This window comes from Oryctolagus cuniculus, chromosome 19 (genome assembly GCF_051225735.1).
Source record: "Oryctolagus cuniculus isolate XC-2025 breed Fujian yellow rabbit chromosome 19, ASM5122573v1, whole genome shotgun sequence".
NCBI lineage: Eukaryota > Metazoa > Chordata > Mammalia > Lagomorpha > Leporidae > Oryctolagus > Oryctolagus cuniculus.
The window spans coordinates 26,779,122-26,799,007 of record NC_142885.1 but is presented as its reverse complement, the minus strand read 5'-3'; the positions used below and the strand labels follow the sequence as shown (position 1 = coordinate 26,799,007).

The window sequence follows — 19,886 nt, the reverse complement described above, 5'->3', positions numbered from 1 at the left end:
AACTCATGCTATCTGGAAGCCAACTGTGTCTGAGCAACAATTTGGCTCTGAAAAATGAAGCCACCTAGCTTCCCTCCCTTCCCCTACATCTGCAGAACATCAGACTCAACTTTCCAGGGTCATGCAGCTGATATCTGTTCTGCTGCTATTAGAAGTGACAAGAACCAGAGTCAGAGCATCTCACACCGTATAGAACAGATGTCTTGCCTCCTGCAACAGTAGGAGTTTTGGGCATAATCCCAAAAGCTGTATCCATCGACTCTATATGATTCAGGGGAGTTCTCTTCTGCTACTTGGGAATAGCAAGAACAGTAGCCCCCAAAATATCTGAATCTGACATGAGGAAGTTCCCACATTACTTCCTAGACAATAGTGCTAGGAGCCATGGGCACAAAGCAAAAAAAAAAAAAAATCCATGTATGTTTTGTGAGAACTGGGGGCAGTTTCTTTGCCTTGCAGAACTGGGACTGTTGACATTTATATTATAAACTTTGGTGTTATTTGCACATGTGATATCTGGAGTGCTCTATCTACATCACTTTGCTTCAGATAGGTGGCTATCACTATCCCCCAAACCTGACTCATACTCTGAAAGATCTAAATAATGATTCCATGGTTCCTGGCTACTCTAGCACTGTAAAAATCAGTACTAATTTGCTCCACTCAACTAGAATTGGCTCTGTGGACCCCAAGGAAGATCTGTCTGCATTCTATTCTAAACCCATATCTGCCATTGCAAAATATTCTGTATACCTTATACTCATTCTGTAGGACTGGACATGATTCAGTTCACATCTCTCAGTCCAGGGACTAGGAATGTTGGTGCTACCAGCCTGAGCACCATTGCCACTTTCTCAGCAAGACCTGAAGAAGGAACCAGTCACACCATACAGTGATAGATCCCCAGATATTGGTGCCAAATGCCCCCCAAATCTCCCAAGCTCTCTAGTGAGACAATGGGACAGTCAGCTTTTTGTCAATATGAACAAAAATTAGACCCTGGTAATCACAATCCCTAGTGTAATGCACCAAACTCTGGGGACTAAATATACACAACTTGAAAGTCCACATTCACTTCCAAGTCACACTTCTATCCTATGAACTACATCAGAATAGACCACTGTGTCACTTATAGACACATCTGACACTGAATAAAAAGAAATCACTCAAAGGCTACCCTTATGGGCTTACCTAGAATCAAAGACAAAGCAACAAGTCAAATGCTACTCTACATTCCATCTAAACCATAAAATCTTTTCTAATAAAACTTGCTCCATATAGAAGGGATTAGTACACCAGAAGCAAAGACATCAACATGGGGACCAAGTAAAACTGAAGCAATGTAGCAAGACACCACCAAAAGCACACAGGATTTCTCCATAATTAGATCATCTTCTAAACAAAATCAATGAAATAGCAGAACTAGAATTCAAAATAATTATTGTGAGGAAACTTAATGAGATACAAGAGAAATGGAAAGAGCAATGTTGAAATGAATGAAAATTTCACCAGAGAGATACAAATCATTAAGTATAACAAAGTAGAAATACTGGAAGTGAAAACTTCAGTTAGTGAAGTAAAAATATAATTAATAGTTTCAAAAGCAGAATACATCAAGTGGAAGAAAGGATTTCTTATCTGGACAAAACTTTTTTTATATTTTATTTTATTTAATGAACATAAATTTCCAAAGTACAGCTTATGGATTACAATGGCTTCCCCCCCCATACCGTCCCTCCCACCCACAACCCTCCCCTTTCCCACTCCCTCTCCCCTTCCATTCACATCAAGATTAATTTTCAATTATCTTTATATACAGAAGATCAATTTAGCATATTTTAAGTAAAGATTTCAACAGTTGGCACCCACACAGAAACACAAAGTGTAAAATATTATTTGAGTACTAGTTATAGCATTAATTAAACACCTAAGAGTAATTGTGTATTAATTACAGAGTTTAACCAATAGTTTTAAGTAGAACATAAAAAATACTAAAAGGGTAAAGTATTAAGTTCTTTTTTTCTGTTTTTTGTTTGCTATATAGTTATTTTTTTATTTAATAAATGTGAATTTACAAAGTGCAGCTTTTGTATTATTGTGGCTTCCCCCCCAACCTCCCTCCCTCCCATGGCCCTCCCATCTCCCACTCCCTCTCCCATCCTGCCCTTCAACAAGTTTCATTTTCAATTACCTTTATATACTGAAGGTCAACTTAGTATATACTAAGCAAGGATTTCAACAGGCTGCACTCACACAACCGCACAAGGTATAGGGTATTTTTTGACTAATAGTGTTGTTTTTAAGTTTCAAAGTAGAACACATTAAGGACAGAGATCCTACGTGGGGAGCATGTACCCAGTGACTCCCGTTATTGATTTAACAATTGGCATTCTTATTTATGATGTCAGCACTGGACAAAACTTTTGAAATAGCCCAACCACCCAGTGCTGTGATGTAGTGGTTAGAGCCATTGCATGCAGTGCCAGCATCCCATATGGGCAATGGTTTGAGTCCTTGCTGCTCCACTTCTGATCACAGCACCTCTCCTGCTCTGGTCTGGGAAAATCAGTGGAAGGTGGCCCAAGACCTTGGACCCCCACACCCATATGGAAGACCTGGAAGAAGATCCTGGCTCCTGGCTCCTGGCTTTGAATCAGTGCAGCTCTAGCTGATGTGGCCATCTGGGGAGTGAAACAGTAGTTGGAAGACCTCTCTCTGTTTCTGCTTTTGCCTCTCTGTAACTCTGACTTTCAAATAAATAAATAAATCTTTAAAAAAGAAAAATAAATAAGTAGAAAAAAAAACAAATAGAAAGTTATTTCAAAGAATGAACAAAGTTTATGTGAAGTATGGGTTTAATGATTTAAATGGACAAATATTCATATGACATTGATTTCTTAATAAGAAGGTGAGTAAAATATATTGAAAAGCTATTAAATGGAATCTTGATGTGAATGGAAGGGGAGAGGGAGTGGGAAAGGGGAGGGTTGTGGGTGGGAGGGACGGTATGGGGGGGAAGCCATTGTAATCCATAAGTCGTACTTTGGAAACTTATATTCATTAAATAAAAGATAAAAAAAAGAAAAGCTATTAAATGAAATAGTAGTCATAAATTTCCCTGGTCTTGAAAAAGACAGGGCCATCAGGATACAAGGAACACAAAATACCCCAATAAGACTCAACCAAAAAAATCTTCTCCAAGGTATATTGTAGAAAAGTTGTCAAAAAAAAAAGACAAATAGAGAATGTTAAAGATAATGAAAGTGTCAAATTACTTAAAAAGAAAAAACACCCTAACAGAAAACTTTTTATTAGAAACTCTATAGGCCAGAAGAGAGTGAAGGTTGTATTCAACGTCTGAAAAAACATCTTCCAGCCAATAATATTATAAGCAGTGATGCTATCTTTAAAAACTAAATGTGAAATAAAGTATCTCCAAGATAAGCAAAAAAGAAAAAAAAGACTTCACCATTACCAAATTAGCCTTACAAGAAATTCTGGGTTGCAAGATAGTAGAATAGGGAAAGGATGGGCTGCTGTAGGCTAGGGGAAAATAGTTTTTAAAAAGTGGAGAAAGTGCATTCTCAGGAGAGGGTTAGAGGAAAATCTCCATTGGAGATTCTGCAGCAGGAGGAGAGACATCATGGAACTGTGTGGAAGGTGCAAATGTGCAGCAATGAGCACAGACACAGCACAAAACCTCAACAGCACAGAGCCAAAAAAGTGCCAGCTTGGAGAGGAAGGTGAGATCAGACTGTAATTGCCCATGACTGTGGGGAGCAACTCGGACTGGACTGAGTTACTGGAATTAAGACTTATTCTATGTATCTGCTCTCCCACAATATGGCGCTGTGAGAGGAGAAAACAGCTTCTATGCAGCTGCCTCTTGCCAACTTGAGTGATGACCTCCAGGAGCTGATCATGCTCCTGATTGGAGGAGAGCAGCGTACTCGGTGTGTGGGCAGCCGAGTTGGGATTGGCGGAAGAGGACTATAAAGGAGGAGAGAGACAACATGCACCAGGAACATCTAAGAGGAACATCTAAGAGGAACATCTGAGGGAACACCTGTGCAGCCCCCGAGAGAGCTGGCCGGCGGTATGCCTCTCCCCCGCGGAAGTGGGGAAAGTGGCTAGGGGGAACCGCCCTTCCACGGAGGTGGAAGGGTCGGTAGCCAACCCGGGAAGAACCAGCAGCAAACCCGGGGAGGGCCGAGCAGACGAAAGAACAGCACAGGGTCCTGTGTCGTTCCTCCATGAAGACGGGGAGCGACACATGACACTGGAGATTTAGCCTGAGGGAGATCCTAGAAGACTACACTGTCTTTGATTCTAGCCAAGAGCCCTGAGAGGATCAGGATGCCTACTCACTCAATCAAGAAAGGGACACTTTTCTTTTTCCCTATCCCCTACAATGCTGCCCAGAAACCAGATGAGAAAGGGAGGGCACCATTTTAGACAAAAGTAGGTAGCAGCTGTCATAGCTCTTTTGTGCACATGTCATGAATGTTGGAGCCTTGTGTGCTGAGACAGAAGGAACTTTGTGACTGCATAAGAGGGTGTGACGTGTAGCTGGATCTCAAGGAAATCACTGTGTGCAGCTTCACACCCTCAGAGCTCCCTGATTACCTGTGGTGGGTCACTGGAGTGGGAACCATGCTCACATTCAGAACTGCACAGATTCCTTGTGCAGTTCATGTGGAATCTCAGATGAGTATCACATTCACTGATGGCTAATACCTAAGCATTGATCACATTTTTAGAGAGGAAGTGAGGGTGTGGTTAGAGAGATGACAATACCTCCCTTTCTGTTAACAAGAGATCTACCATGCCCAAATTGGTAGTCACCTGGATACTTGGCCTACCCTTTAGCACTGATCAGAGCTCCCTGGAAACACTCAGCACACACCTCTGGGTATTCATTGAAACAGCAGACACCCTATTAAACCACAGAGGCATAGTTCAAAGGTAAGAAGAGTAAGAGGGAAAAAATCAACAAGTATCTCCACAAATGCATAAAAATAAGTACAGAAATTCAAGAACCAAGAATAAGGAAGTTGGAGGCAGTGTTTTGGCATAGTAGGCTAATGCTCTGCCAGTGGCCCAACATCCCATATGGGCAACAGTTTGTTTCCCAGTTGTTCCTCTTCTGATTCAACTCTCTGCTTGTGGCCTGGAAAACCAATGTAAGATGGCCCAAAAGCTTGGACCCCTGCACCTGCATGGGAAGCCTGGACAAGGATCCTGTCTCCTGGCTTTGACTCAGCTCAGTACTGGCCATCATTTCCATTTGGGTAGTGAACCAATCGACAAAAACCTTTCAATATGTCTTTTCCCTCTATATTTGTAGCTGTATATCTCAAATAAATAAAAATCTTTAAAAAAATAAGGAAGACAAAATGACTTCCCTAAAAGAAACATGAAACTTCAATATTAGAATGTTAAGATGAAGAGATTGATGAAATGCCTGAAACAGAATACAAACAATTAATCATAGGATTACTCAGAAGCAATGAGAAGCAAATTCACAAATTAAAGAAATCTGTAAATGACATGAATGAAAAATTTGCCCATGAAATTAAGATTTAGAATTCAAAATGAAATACAACAAATATAGAATTCAATATGTCAATTAAAATACAGTGGAAAGCCTTAAAAACAGACTTTGTGAGGTAGAAAAAAATATTATCTAAAAGACAAAACTTTGGAAATGTTTCAGTCACATACACACACACACACAAATGGAAGAGGAAAATAGAAAAATTATAAACAGTGTTAGAGATTTATGGATTACTATTAAATGACCCAATACACAGGTCTTGGATAGTCCGGGAAAATTTAGTTTAATAAAAGGGGAGTTACGGTAGCCTCAGAAAAAAGAACCAGGAAAATATTGCAGAGTAAACATTTCTGGATCGAGTGGCTGTGAATCGGAGGACCTACTGGGAGAACAAGGTCGCCCACCATGCGTGGAAGCCGAGCCGCGGGTGCTGTGGAAGCCGCAGGGTCTGCACGCCAGTGCGGGAAGGGGAGTGCATGAAAAAACACAGACAACAGCGGGGAGAGTTCCGACATCCAGGGCTCGGAGTCCACACATCGGCGCTGGAAGGGAAGGTGAGCTCAATAACCCGAGACATTGGTGGGGGAACGGGGGTCAGAATCTAGAGGGGGGCCGGAAAGTGCAGCAAACTCACTACCTGAAAGAAGGAAAAAAAAAAGAGCTTGGGGCTTTCTCTCTCAAGGCTCGAAGAATTCACAAGAGACAAAGAGCAGGCCCCCTCTCTGGATTTACATATCAACAGAGGAGAGCTAAGGAACTGAGTCACTACAATTCAGTAGCCTAGGCAACCCAGTGGGAGTCCAGAGGAGCCTAAACAGACTCTGGGGAGAAGCCCTGCCATGCAGTGTTACTTACCCCCTGAATAAATAAAATAAATAAATAAATAAATAAATAAATAAATAAATAAATAAAAAAGGAGAGAGATTTACCATGCATAACCTGAGGGTGTCACCTTTGGACACCCTTAACCAGGAAGAACCAAGCAGAGCTCTCAGGCCGCACCCATCTCAAGCCTCCAAGGCTCCTCCAACAGCAGGCAGTCCACTTAACACGGACATAGTATAAAATAAAAAAAAAAACGCACAGTGACGAAAGAATTAACTGTGCCAAGCAACAAACACAGAAATCGAGGGAACAAGATCAATGATGACACTATGATACCTCCAAATAAACAAAACACCCCAAACCAAGATTATGAAGATGATGAGATAGAAGAAATGCAAGATACGGATTTCAAAAAATTTATGATAAGAACATTTAGAAGTTTTCAAAAGCAAATCCTTGAACTACAGAAATCCTTATTGGACAGGATTGAAAATCTCTGACGTAAAAATGAAATTTTAAGGAAGAATCAAAATGAAACTCAGAAACTAGTAGAACAGGAAAGTGTGATAGTGAAGAGAAATCAAAATGAAATGAAGAGCTCAATATATCAAATGACAAACACATTAGAGAGCCTTACAAACAGAATGGGTGAAGCAGAAGAGAGAATATCGGACTTAGAAGATAGAGCACAGGAAAACATACAGTGAAACCAAAGAAAAGAAGAGGAAATTAGAAATCTAAAAAATATTGTTGGGAATCTACAGGATACTATTAAAAAAAACAACATTCGAGTTCTAGGAGTTCCTGAAGGCATGGAGAGAGAGAAAGGATTAGAAGGCCTTTCTAGTGAGATACTAGCAGAGAACTTTCCAGGTTTGGAGAAGGACAGAGACATCCTAGTACAGGAAGTTCATAGAACCCCCAATAAACATGACCAAAAGAGATCCTCACCACGACACGTGGTAATGAAACTTACCACAGTGAAACATAAAGAAAAGATCCTAAAATGTGCAAGAGAGAAACGTCAGATTACTCTCAGAGGATCTCCAATCAGACTCACAGCAGACTTCTCATCAGAAACACTACAGGCTAGGAGGGAATGGCGAGACATAGCACAGGTGCTAAGAGAGAAAAATTGCCAGCCCAGAATATTATATCCTGCCAAGCTCTCATTTGTGAATGAAGGTGAAATAAAGACCTTTCATAGCAAACAGAAATTGAAAGACTTTGTGGCCACTCGTGCGGCCCTGTAAAAGATGCTTAAAGATGTGCTACACTCAGAAACACAGAAACACGGCCATCAATATGAAAGAAGGGAAAGGAAGAACACCTACCAGTAAAAGAGCATGGGAAGCTCAAAGCATATACTAGAAAATATCTCCGGGAAAATGGCAGGGCAAAGTCACTACGTATCAATAGTCACATTGAACGTGAATGGCCTGAACTGTCCAGTTAAAAGACACAGGCTGGCTGACTGGCTTAAGGAACAACACCCAACTATTTGTTGCCTACAAGAAACACATCTCTCTAACAAAGAGGCACGCAGACTGAAAGTGAAAGGTTGGAAAAAGATATTCCATGCCAACAGAAACCAAAAAAAAGCAGGTGTAGCCATATTAATATCAGACAAAATAAACTTTAATACAAAAACTGTTAAGAGAGACAAAGAGGGACACTATATAATGATTAAGGGTTCAATTCAACAGGAAGTTCAGGAAGATGTAACTATTATAAATGAATATGCACCTAATTACAGGGCACCGGTCTATTTAAAAGATATGTTAAGGGACTTAAAGGGAGATTTAGATTCCAATACAATAGTACTGGGGGACTTCAATACTCCACTCTCAGAAATAGACAGATCATCCGGACAGAAGATCAACAAGAAAACAGCAGATTTAATTGACACTATTGCCCAAATGGATCTAACAGATATCTACAGAATATTCAACCCTACATCTACAGACTTCACATTCTTCTCAGCAGTGCATGGAAACTTCTCTAGGATTGATCACATACTAGGCCATAAAGCAAGTCTCAGCAAATTCAAAATAATTAGAATTATACCATGCAGCTTCTCAGACCACAGCGGAATGAAGCTGGAAATTAGCAACTCAGGAAACCCCAGAAAGTATGCAAACACATGGAGACTGAAAAACATGCTCCTGAATGAACACTGGGTCATTCAAGAAATCAAAAGAGAAATCAGAAACTTTCTGGAAGTAAATGAAGACAACAACACAACATATCAAAACTTATGGGATACAGCAAAAGCAGTATTGAGAGGCAAATTTATAGCAATAAGTGCCTATATCAAGAAATTGGAAAGGCACCAAATAAATGAGCTTTCAGCGCACCTCAAGGACCTAGAAAAACTGCAGCAAACCAAACCCAAATCTAGTAGGAGAAGAGAAATAATTAAAACCAGAGAAGAAATTAACAGGATTGAATCCAAAAAAAAATTACAAAAAATCAGCCAAGCGAGAAGCTGGTTTTTTGAAAAAATAAACAAAATTGACACCCCATTGGCCCAACTAACTAAAAAAAGAAAAGACCCAAATCAATAAAATCAGAGATGAAAAAGGAAACGTAACAACAGACACCACAGAAATAAAAAGAATCATCAGAAATTACTACAAGGACCTGTATGCCAGCAAACAGGAAAACCTATCAGAAATGGATAGATTCCTGGACACATGCAATCTACCTAAATTGAACCATGAAGACATGGAAAACCTAAATAGACCCATAAGTGAAACAGAAATTGAAACAGTAATAAAGGCCCTCCCAACAAAGAAAAGCCCAGGACCAGATGGATTCACTGCTGAATTCTACCAGACATTTAAAGAAGAACTAACTCCAATTCTTCTCAAACTATTCAGAACAATCGAAGAAGAGGGAATCCTCCCAAATTCTTTCTATGAAGCCAGCATCACCTTAATCCCTAAGCCAGAGAAAGATGCAGCACTGAAAGAAAATTATAGACCAATATCCCTGATGAACATAGACGCAAAAATCCTCAATAAAATTCTGGCCAATAGAGTACAACAACACATCAGGAAAATCATCCACCAAGACCAAGTGGGATTCATCCCTGGTATGCAGGGATGGTTCAACATTCGCAAATCAATCAATGTGATTCACCACATTAACAGACTGCAGTAGAAAAACCATATGATTATCTCAATTGATGCAGAGAAAGCATTTGATAAAATTCAACACCCTTTCATGATGAAAACTCTAAGCAAATTGGGTATAGAAGGAACATTCCTCAATATAATCAAAGCAATTTATAAAAAACCCACAGCCAGCATCCTATTGAATGGGGAAAAGTTGGAAGCATTTCCACTGAGATCTGGTACCAGACAGGGATGCCCACTCTCACAACTGCTATTTAACATAGTTCTGGAAGTTTTAGCCAGAGCCGTCAGACAAGAAAAAGAAATCAAAGGAATACAAATCAAGAAGGAAGAAGTCAAACTATCCCTCTTTGCAGACGATATGATTCTGTACTTAGAGGATCCAAAGAACTCTACTAAGAGACTATTGGAACTCATATAGGAGTTTGGCAAAGTAGCAGGATATAAAATCAATGCACAAAAATCAACAGCCTTTGTATACACAAGCAATGCCATCACTGAGAAAGAACTGCTAAGATCAATCCCATTCACAATCGCTACAAAAACAATCAAATACCTTGGAATAAACCTAACCAAGGACGTTAAAGATCTCTACGACGAAAATTACAAAATCTTAAAGAAAGAAATAGAAGAGGATAGCAAGAAATGGAAAAATCTTCCATGCTCATGGATTGGAAGAATCAACATCATCAAAATGTCCATTCTCCCAAAAGCAATTTATAGATTCAATGCAATCCCAATCAAGATACCAAAGACATTCTTCTCAGATCTAGAAAAAATGATGCTGAAATTCATATGGAGGCACAAGAGACCTCGAATAGCTAAAGCAATCTTGTACAACAAAAACAAAGCCGGAGGCATCAAAATACCAGATTTCAGGACATACTACAGGGCAGTTGTAATCAAAACAGCATGGTACTGGTACAGAAACAGATGGATAGACCAATGGAACAGAATTGAAACACCAGAAATCAACCCAAACATCTACAGCCAACTTATATTGGATCAAGGATCTAAAACTAATTCCTGGAGCAAGGACAGTCTATTCAATAAATGGTGCTGGGAAAACTGGATTTCCACGTGCAGAAGCATGAAGCAAGACCCCTACCTTACACCTTGCACAAAAATCCACTCAACGTGGATTAAAGACCTAAATCTACGTCCTGACACCATTAAGTTATTAGAGAACATTGGAGAAACCCTTCAAGATATTGGCACAGGCAAAGAATTTCTGGAAAAGACCCAGGAGGCACAGGCAGTCAAAGCCAAAATCAACTATTGGGATTGCATCAAATTGAGAAGTTTCTGTACTGCAAAAGAAACAGTCAGGAGAGTGAAGAGACAACCGACAGAATGGGAAAAAATATTTGCAAACTATGCAACAGATAAAGGGTTAATAACCAGAATCTACAAAGAGATCAAGAAACTCCACAAAAACAAAACCAACAACCCAATTAAGAGATGGGCCAAGGACCTCAATAGACATTTTTCAAAAGAGGAAATCCAAATGGCCAACAGGCACATGAAAAAATGTTCAAGATCACTAGCAATCAGGGGAATGCAAATCAAAAGCACAATGAGGTTTCACCTCACCCCGGTTAGAATGGCTCACATACAGAAATCTACCAACAACAGATGCTGGCGAGGATGTGGGGAAAAAGGGACACTAACCCACTGTTGGTGGGAATGCAAACTATTTAAGCCACTATGGAAGTCAGTCTGGAGATTCCTCAGAAACCTGAAGATAACCCTAGCGTTCGACCCAGCCATCCCACTCCTTGGAATTTACCCAAAGGAGTTTAAATTAACAAACAAAAAAGCGGTCTGCACCCTAATGTTTATTGCAGCACAATTCACAATAGCCAAGACCTGGAACCAACCTAAATGCCCATCAACGGTAGACTGGATAAAGAAATTATGGGATATGTATTCTTTAGAATACTATACCGCAGTAAGAAACAACGAAATCCAGTCATTTGCAACAAAATGGAGGAATCTGGAACACATCATGCTGAGTGAAGTAAGCCAGTCCCAAAGGGACAAATACCATATGTTCTCCCTGATCAGTGACAACTGACTGAACACCAAAAAGGAAACCTCCTGAAGTGAAATGGACACTATGGGAAATGGTGACTTGATCAGCATAGCCCTGACTGTTAATGGACAACTTAATACATTATCCCTCTTAGTATTTTTTGTCTGTTCTACTTAATATGACTGGTTTAATTCTGTACTTATAACACGGTTATTCTTAAGTGTCAAAAATTAACTGAAATGTGATCCCTGTTAAACATAAGAGTGGGAATAAGAGAGGGAAGAGATGTATAATTTGGGGCATGCTCGGGCTGACTTGCCCCAATTGGTAGAGTTGGAAACATACCAGGGGATTCCAGTTCAATCCCATCAAGGTGGCATGTGCCAATGCCATCTCACTATTCCAAGTGATCAATTTCAGTTCACAATTGATCATAATGAAAGGACTAAGAGTCAAAGGGAGCACATAAACAAGTCTAGTACCTGCTAACACTAACCGATAGAATAAATAAAGGGGAGAGTGATCCAACATGGGAAGTGAGATACTCAGCAGACTCATAGAATGGTGGATGTCCTAAATAGCACTCTGGCCTCAGAATCAGCCCTAAAGGCATTCGGATCTGGCTGAAAAGCCCATGAGAGTATTTCAGGCATGGAAAGCCAAGACACTCTGGCAAAAAGATCTCTGTGAGTGAGATCCCAGTGGAAAGAACAGGTCTTCAAAGAGGGAGGTGCCTTTCTCTGAAGGGAGGAGAGAACCTCCACTTTGACTATGACCTTGTCTAAACAAGATAAGAGTTGGAGAACTCAAGGGGTTTCCATAGCCTTGGAAACTCATGACTGGTGCATAGGGAGATTACTGATGCCATAAACAGGAGTGTCAATTTGTAAAGTCAACAACAGGAGTCACTGTGCACTTACTCCTCATGTAGGATCTCTGTCCTTAATGTGCTGTACATTGAGGCTTAATGCTATAACGAGTACTCAAACAGTATATTTCACTTTGTGTTTCTATGGGGGTGCAAACGATTGAAATCTTTACTTAATGTACACTAAACTGATCTTCTGTAAAAAAAAAAAAAGAAATTATCAATTCCCAACTTGACCCTCACTGGGATTAAACATGACAATAGGTCTGATCTGATTTCCTCATCATTTAAAAAAAATCATCTATTATTTTTCACTTTATGTTTCTGTGTGGGAGCAAACTGTTGAAATCCTTTCTTAAGGTATACTAAGCTGATCTTCTGTATATTAAGATAATCGAAAATGAATCTTGATGTGAATGGAAGGGGAGAGGGAGTGGGAAAGGGGAGGGTGGTGGGTGGGAGGGACGGTATGGGGGGGAAGCCATTGTAACCCATGAGTTGTACTTTGGAAATTTATATTCATTAAATAAAAGATAAAAAAAAATAAAAAAAAATTGTTAAGTCAACAACAGGAGTCACTGTGTACTTACTCCTCATGTGGGATCTCTGTCCTTAATGTGTTGTCCAATGTGAATTAATGCTATAACTAGTACTCAAACAGTATTTTACACTTTATGTTCTGTTTGGATGCAAACTGATGAAATCTTTACTTAATATATACTAAATCAATCTTCCGTATATAAAGATAATTGAAAATGAATCTTGATGTGAATGGAATGGGAGAGGGAGCTGGAGATGGGAGGGTTTCGGGTGGCAGGGAAGTTATGGGGGGAAAGCCATTGTAATCCATAAACTGTACTTTGAAAATTTATATTTACTAAATAAAAGTTTAAAAAAAAAGAAAAAAAATCCCCCCAAAAAAAGTTTAGAGATTTGATTCTTGACCTTTACTTTTCTCAATACATTTAAACTGCTTCAAGTAGTAGGGTGAGTATGTGTGCTAATTCTCCTATTCAAGGGTTTTTTTCTTTGCTGTTTTAGTAACTGAGCTAGGAAATGAGGATTTCATGTGTATTGAGTCTTGGATTTTCTGCTATTGTTGTTAAGCTCTGATTGCTTGAAAATACCTAAGTCTTACTAATAGAATGACAATTGCTTGAAGTAGCACTCTGTTCTCAGAATAAGCCCTTATGGCTTTCTGGTGTGGCTGAAAAGCCCATGAGAGCATTTTAGTGATGGAAAGCCAAGATACTGTGGCAAAAACTGTCCTACATGAAGGACTTCTGTGGGTGAGATCCCAATGGAAAGACATGGCCTCCAAAGAAGGATGTGCTTTTCTCTGATGGAAGGAGAGAACTTCCACTTTGCTTATAGCCTTGTCTAATACTGAAGTAGTTTGTGGATTCAAAGGGCTCCCATAACCTAGGCAGTCCATGTCAAGGGCCTCATGTGATCACTGACATCATATGTAAGAGTGTTAATCGTTAAATTAACAAGTGTCACTGTGCACTAACTTCCCATGGAGGACTTCTGTCCTCCGAGAGTTGTATTATGAGAGTTAGTAGTAAAACTTGTTTTCAAAGATTTACTTCTTTTAAGTGTATTAAGTGGAATTTATTCTTATGTCTCATAAGCTATAGTTATATCTAAGTACTCGCAACAGATGTATTATTCTTGGGTTCTTCTTTAAAGTAAGTTAAGTTTCTCAAAAAAAGTAAAAAAAAAAAACCTCAGATGTAATTTATTGAATTAAAGTTATTTTTTCTTATTGTAAAAAAAATCTTGGTGTTCTCTTGCACAGTAGGGTAAAAATAGTTAACAATAACATATTGTATATTTCTAAATAGCTAGAAGAAAGACATTTGAATGTTCATACTACAAAGAAATCTTGAATATATGAAGCAATAGATGCTAATTATTCTAATTTGATCAATACAATGTTTGCATATATCAAAATGTTACATTGTACCCTATAAAATGTACAACTATTGTGTGACAATAAAAACAAATAATCTAAAATTAAAATACCTGAGTCTTAAAAGAGTTAAGATTTTTCTGGAGTATCTACTCATTCTGAAATATTTGATTGATCACTTTGTGACTGATTAAATCTAGTTTATATATAGCTCTGGCTGAAACACCTTGTCTGGATAGATGATTGTTATTTTTCAGAATGGTCTGGGATCCTCTTTTGACCAAATGTTTTAAACCTCTGATATCTTTGATAGACTTGTTTTTAGATTCAGAGCTGTAAATTAATTCTTTTGACTTTGATGTTTTCAGTTGGATTCCTGGAGCTGTCAAAGGACATAAGCCTCATCTTGGAGATGCAATAGTTATTTAGGTTGTTTGGATTGTGTAGAATGCATTGCTGGGTTTGCACAGGTTGCCTAATTTTAATTGTGTCTATACAGGTATGTTACTCATATGAAAGTTCTAAAAATTACATAAAAGTTATGACTCCTTGTGGTCCTAGTGTGATGTTGCATTATTGGTGCACACATATATTGCTTGGAATATATCTACAGCAACACAGAAATAATGATTGCAACAAAGTAAGGCAAATAGGTCTATAAAGCATTTGTTTTCCTTATAAGAAAGTTTTTGTAGAGGAAATAAAATAACTACTGTTCAAACCAGATTTATATGCTTAACAATGATTTAAACCTTACATAAAATTACATCTAAGCTTCACTATTATGAATCCATAAGGAGTCAGAAAAAGGATTTATAGGTCACAAGTCTTGACTATGGTTGTATTCCACTTTCAAATCAGTCTGAGATAAATAGCATTTTTCCAAGATTTAAAAAAATAGACTTTATAAAAGAGATTCATTTTTGCTACTGAGAGAAACAGGTTATACTTTTTGCCCCACTATAATTCACTCTTATGAAAGAAATAATTCTCTTAACTTCTAGCAAATGCTACAGGTTTGAGACTACAGGAATTATCAGGAGTCATTCTTTCTTATCAATCTGTAATTTATTTCTAAAATATGTCAAGTAAATTTTTAAAGACTCAACGAGGGGCAGCTTCATGTTTGCTGTCTCAGTGAATTCTGAGGAGGCTCTTCTGGCTTCATGGCTTCACTGTGGTCTTTCTCTTTTATCTAATCTTCCATTTTCTCATCCTCCTCACTGTCTAGAGGTTGAGGAATAAGCTTATTACCTACAATGACTTGCCTATTAATTCTGTTTCACTCTCTTTCTTTTCCTTTTGGGAAATCCCTTTGGCCTGCATCTTATCATTTATGAAAGTTCTAAGTTTGCAGCAAATGTAAATACTGGACAAGTCCTGCAGTTTTCTTACAGGTCAGGGAGGCAGTCCAACAATGGCAAGCTTGCCATAATCATTCTCACTTTGGTGCACAAGTGGAGCAAATGAAATAGCAAGGTTATTTTTACTTTCCCAAGTGGTTTCTCCAGTTAGCATAATCTGTGTTAACTGATTTTCTGTAAGCATGACTAGTATGCCTCCCACATTCAGTAAAATGTTCATGTAGTTTTTTCTGGACTCTAGAATCACAATAAATCTGATCATACTGATGTCTGTCAGATGATCTCTGGAGGCAATTACCAACCACCAATGAAGGTTCACAGAACTCAAATTTATCAAAGCTATCACTATTTTTATAAAGCGCTCAAATTTTTCCTTGGCATATTCTACCACATCTGAATGAAGCTGCATCCCATGATTTGTTCCAAAAGACCTGTGGCATGGCTGTTGGTCCAGCCCACAGCAGCAATGTGCAGGGCCAGGCTCCTGAGACCCTGGCAGCTGGCTGCCACTACCACCACAACACCGCTGCCTTTTAAAAATGTATTCTTTTAAAAATGTATTCATTGGGGCTGGCTCTGTGGCATAGTGGGTAAAGCTGTGGCCTGCAGTGCCCAAATTCCCTGTGGGCACCAGTTTGAGTCCAGGATGCTCCACTTACAGCCCAGCTCTCTGCTCTGGCCTGGGAAAGGAGTGGAAGATGATGCAAGTCCATGGGCCTCTGCAGCCACATAGGGGATCTGGAAGGAGCTCCTTGCTACTGGCTTTGGATCAGCCCAGCTCCAGCCCTTGCAGACATTTGCAGAGTGAACCAGCAGATGGAAGACTTTTCTCTCTCTGCCTCTGCCTCTCTGTAACTCTGCCTTTCAAATAAACAAATCTTTAAAAAATGCATTTATTTTTTGGAAGAGCAGAATGGTAGAGATGGGGGGGAGAGAGAAAGAGAGAGAGAGAAATGAATGGGAATGAGAATGAGAATGAGATTGAGAATGAATCTTATTTTCAGTTCTACTCCCCAAATTCCCTCAGTAGCTTCAGCTGGGCTAGGTCAAAGCCAGGAGGCATAAACTCCACCCAGGTTTCCTATATCTGTGGCAGGAACCCATCTAGTTGAGCCAATATCTGCTTCCTCACAAATAAATATCAGGAAGGTGGATTGACGTGTACATTCTAAGTGTCAGCCTAACCTGATGCGCTACAGCAGTTACCCTAAGATAACAATTATTTTGTGGATAAATAAGTGATAAAAATGAGCTAGGCATTACTAGCAGGAATTGAACATGTGTAACTAACAGGCAAGTGTTAGCATGCCCCTTCATAGCTACTTATTTAAATTATAATATCTTTTCTTAATTTATCCTGCTCTCTCACTGCCATCTGTTTATTAATCTAAAGGGAAAATTGTAAGAAATGTCTTGAAAATTGCTTTCTCGGGCCGGCGCTGCGGCTCACTAGGCTAATCCTCCGCCTTGCGGCGCCGGCACACCGGGTTCTAGTCCCAGTCGAGGCGCCCGGATTCTGTCCCGGTTGCCCCTCTTCCAGGCCAGCTCTCTGCTGTGGCCAGGGAGTGCAGTGGAGGTTGGCCCAAGTACTTGGGTCCTGCACCCCATGGGAGACCAGGAAAAGCACCTGGCTCCTGCCATCGCATCAGCGCGGTGCGCCGGCTGCAGTGCACCGGCCACGGCGGCCATTGCAGGGTGAACCAATGGCAAAGGAAGACCTTTCTCTCTGTCTCTCTCTCTCACTGTCCACTCTGCCTGTCAAAAAATAAATAAATAAAAAACTTTAAAAAAAAGAAAATTGCTTTCTCTATACTTTTCTTTATTGTAGAAAAAGAAAAAAAGCACATAAGTGAACTGATACTGAAGTAAAAATAATACTGCTGTTTTTGGTTTAGATTAATTATAACCAATAGTGTCTTTTAATAGAACAGATAAGAGGAACAAGTGTCATTTTAGATTTTAAAAAGATATTATAGTCTGCAAGATATCTATATGACTTGGTAGATCTTTCTCAAAGTTTTACTCCTGAAGTAATGCTAGGATTATGTTGAAACTGAGAGGGGACAGCCACTGGGAAATCTTTTCCTCAATACCAGAGGGACTTAATGCTTCATTTGTTGGAGACTAAAGTATTGTAAGGGGCAACCTGGGTAAGAGATAAGGAGGATGATTTATAATAATTATAATTAAATAATAAATAAAATAAAATAATACTCTTTCCATTCAGTTAAGAATAAACTTGCCTGGGGCCATGGATCACTAGGCTAATCCTCCGCCTTGCGGCTCCAGCACACCGGGTTCTAGTCCCTGTCGGGGTGCCAGATTCTGTCCCGGTTGCCCCTCTTCCAGGCCAGCTCTCTGCTGTGGCCAGGGAGTGCAGTGGAGGATGGCCCAGGTACTTGGGCCCTGCACCCCTTGGGAGACCAGGATAAGCACCTGGCTCCTGCCATCGGATCAGCGCGGTGTGCCAGCCGCAGCGTACCAGCCACAGTGGCCATTGGAGGGTGAACCAATGGCAAAGGAAGACCTTTCTCTCTGTCTCTCTCTCTCACTGTCCACTCTGCCTGTCAAAAATCATAATAATAATAATAAACTTGATTGAACATAATAGATAATTGAAGTCATAGGCTTTTCTAAATCATTTTATTTTTCTGTGTAACAAGCTCCCCAAATTATATGATTTGGGACTAATATAGTAGTCTGAGAATGTAACATTGACATGATCCTGACAATGTGGCTTATATTCTCCATAATCTTACCTCATGGCTACATAATAGCTGCTTTATGACTAGCATAGTATGTTTCAGGAAGGAATAAGGAAAATGATTTTGCAGCCAAAGTTTTTTCCTTTATAATGAGCATTCCAACAAAATTATCTCAATTATTTCATCTTATTTTTCAAGAGAATACATCACAATAGATATTTTTTCATATGAATTGTAAGTTATTAAGCAAGATATGCTAACAGATTTTACATGTCATGTTGATACACATGAAAAAATATAGCAAAATGTTCAAAGTTCACTGTGTTCTCTATTTAAAAATAAAATTAAAAAGGCAAAAATGAATTGAAAATAATCAAATATTAATACATTTGAAGGTATAACATGGAAAATTAACATTAAAGCATAGGGCCAAAAATATGACTCTAAATGAAAAATAAGTGTATTTGAAAACAGACAACATGAAACAAAGCAGAAGATCAAAATAGATGTTAAAAATAAAGAAGATTGGCCGCGCCGCGGCTCACTAGGCTAATCCTCCGCCTAGCAGCACCGGCACACCGGGTTCTAGTCCCGGTTGGGGCGCCGGATTCTGTCCCGGTTGCCCCTCTTCCAGGCCAGCTCTCTGCTGTGGCCAGGGAGTGCAGTGGAGGATGGCCCAGGTGCTTGGGCCCTGCGCCCCATGGGAGACCAGGAAAAGCACCTGGCTCCTGGCTCCTGCCATCGGATCAGCGCGGTGCGCCGGCCGCAGCGCGCTGGCCGCGGCGGCCATTGGAGGGTGAACCAACGGCAAAGGAAGACCTTTCTCTCTGTCTCTCTCTCTCACTGTCCACTCTGCCTGTCAAAAAAAAAATAAAAAAAAATAAAGAAGATTACCTATAGTGTGCATGATTTTAGGTAAAAATCATTTTCCTATATATAGATGATGAATTTGGGAGATTGATAAGGAGTGTGGTGTGATGGTGTTGATAAGATGCTCTAACTTTAATGATTTAAATATTTTTATTTATTTTGTAAGATATCAACATAATGAAAAACAGTATTCCTGGGGCTGGTGCCGTAGCTCACTTGGTTAATCCTCCACCTGCGGCACAGGCATCCCATATGAGCACCAAGTTCTAGTCCCAGCTGCTCCTTTTCCAGTCCAGTTCTCTGCTGTGGCCAGGGAAGGTAGTGGAGGATGGCCCAAGTGCTTGGGCCCCTGCACCCATGAGGGAGACCAGGAGGAAGCACCTGGTTCCTGGCTTCAGATCAGTGCAGTGCCAGCTGTAGTGGTCATTTGGGAGGTAAACCAACACAAGGAAGACCTTTCTCTCTGTCTCTCTCTCTCTCTCTCACTCACTCTCTCTCTCTCTCTCAAAAAAAAAAAAAGAAAAACAGTATTCCTTGCTGTTCAATTATGTATATCTTCACCCTTAAAGGCAGTGCATAACACTTCAATCTCCACTCTTTCAGAGAT

General features: G+C 39.7%; 1 pseudogene; it reads right to left on the bottom strand.

Annotated features, from left to right (window-relative positions):
- Nucleotides 1-15,383: 15,383 nt before the first annotated feature.
- On the bottom strand, nt 15,384-18,468 carry LOC149120437 (protein-L-isoaspartate O-methyltransferase domain-containing protein 1 pseudogene; annotated as a pseudogene).
- Nucleotides 18,469-19,886: the final 1,418 nt, after the last annotated feature.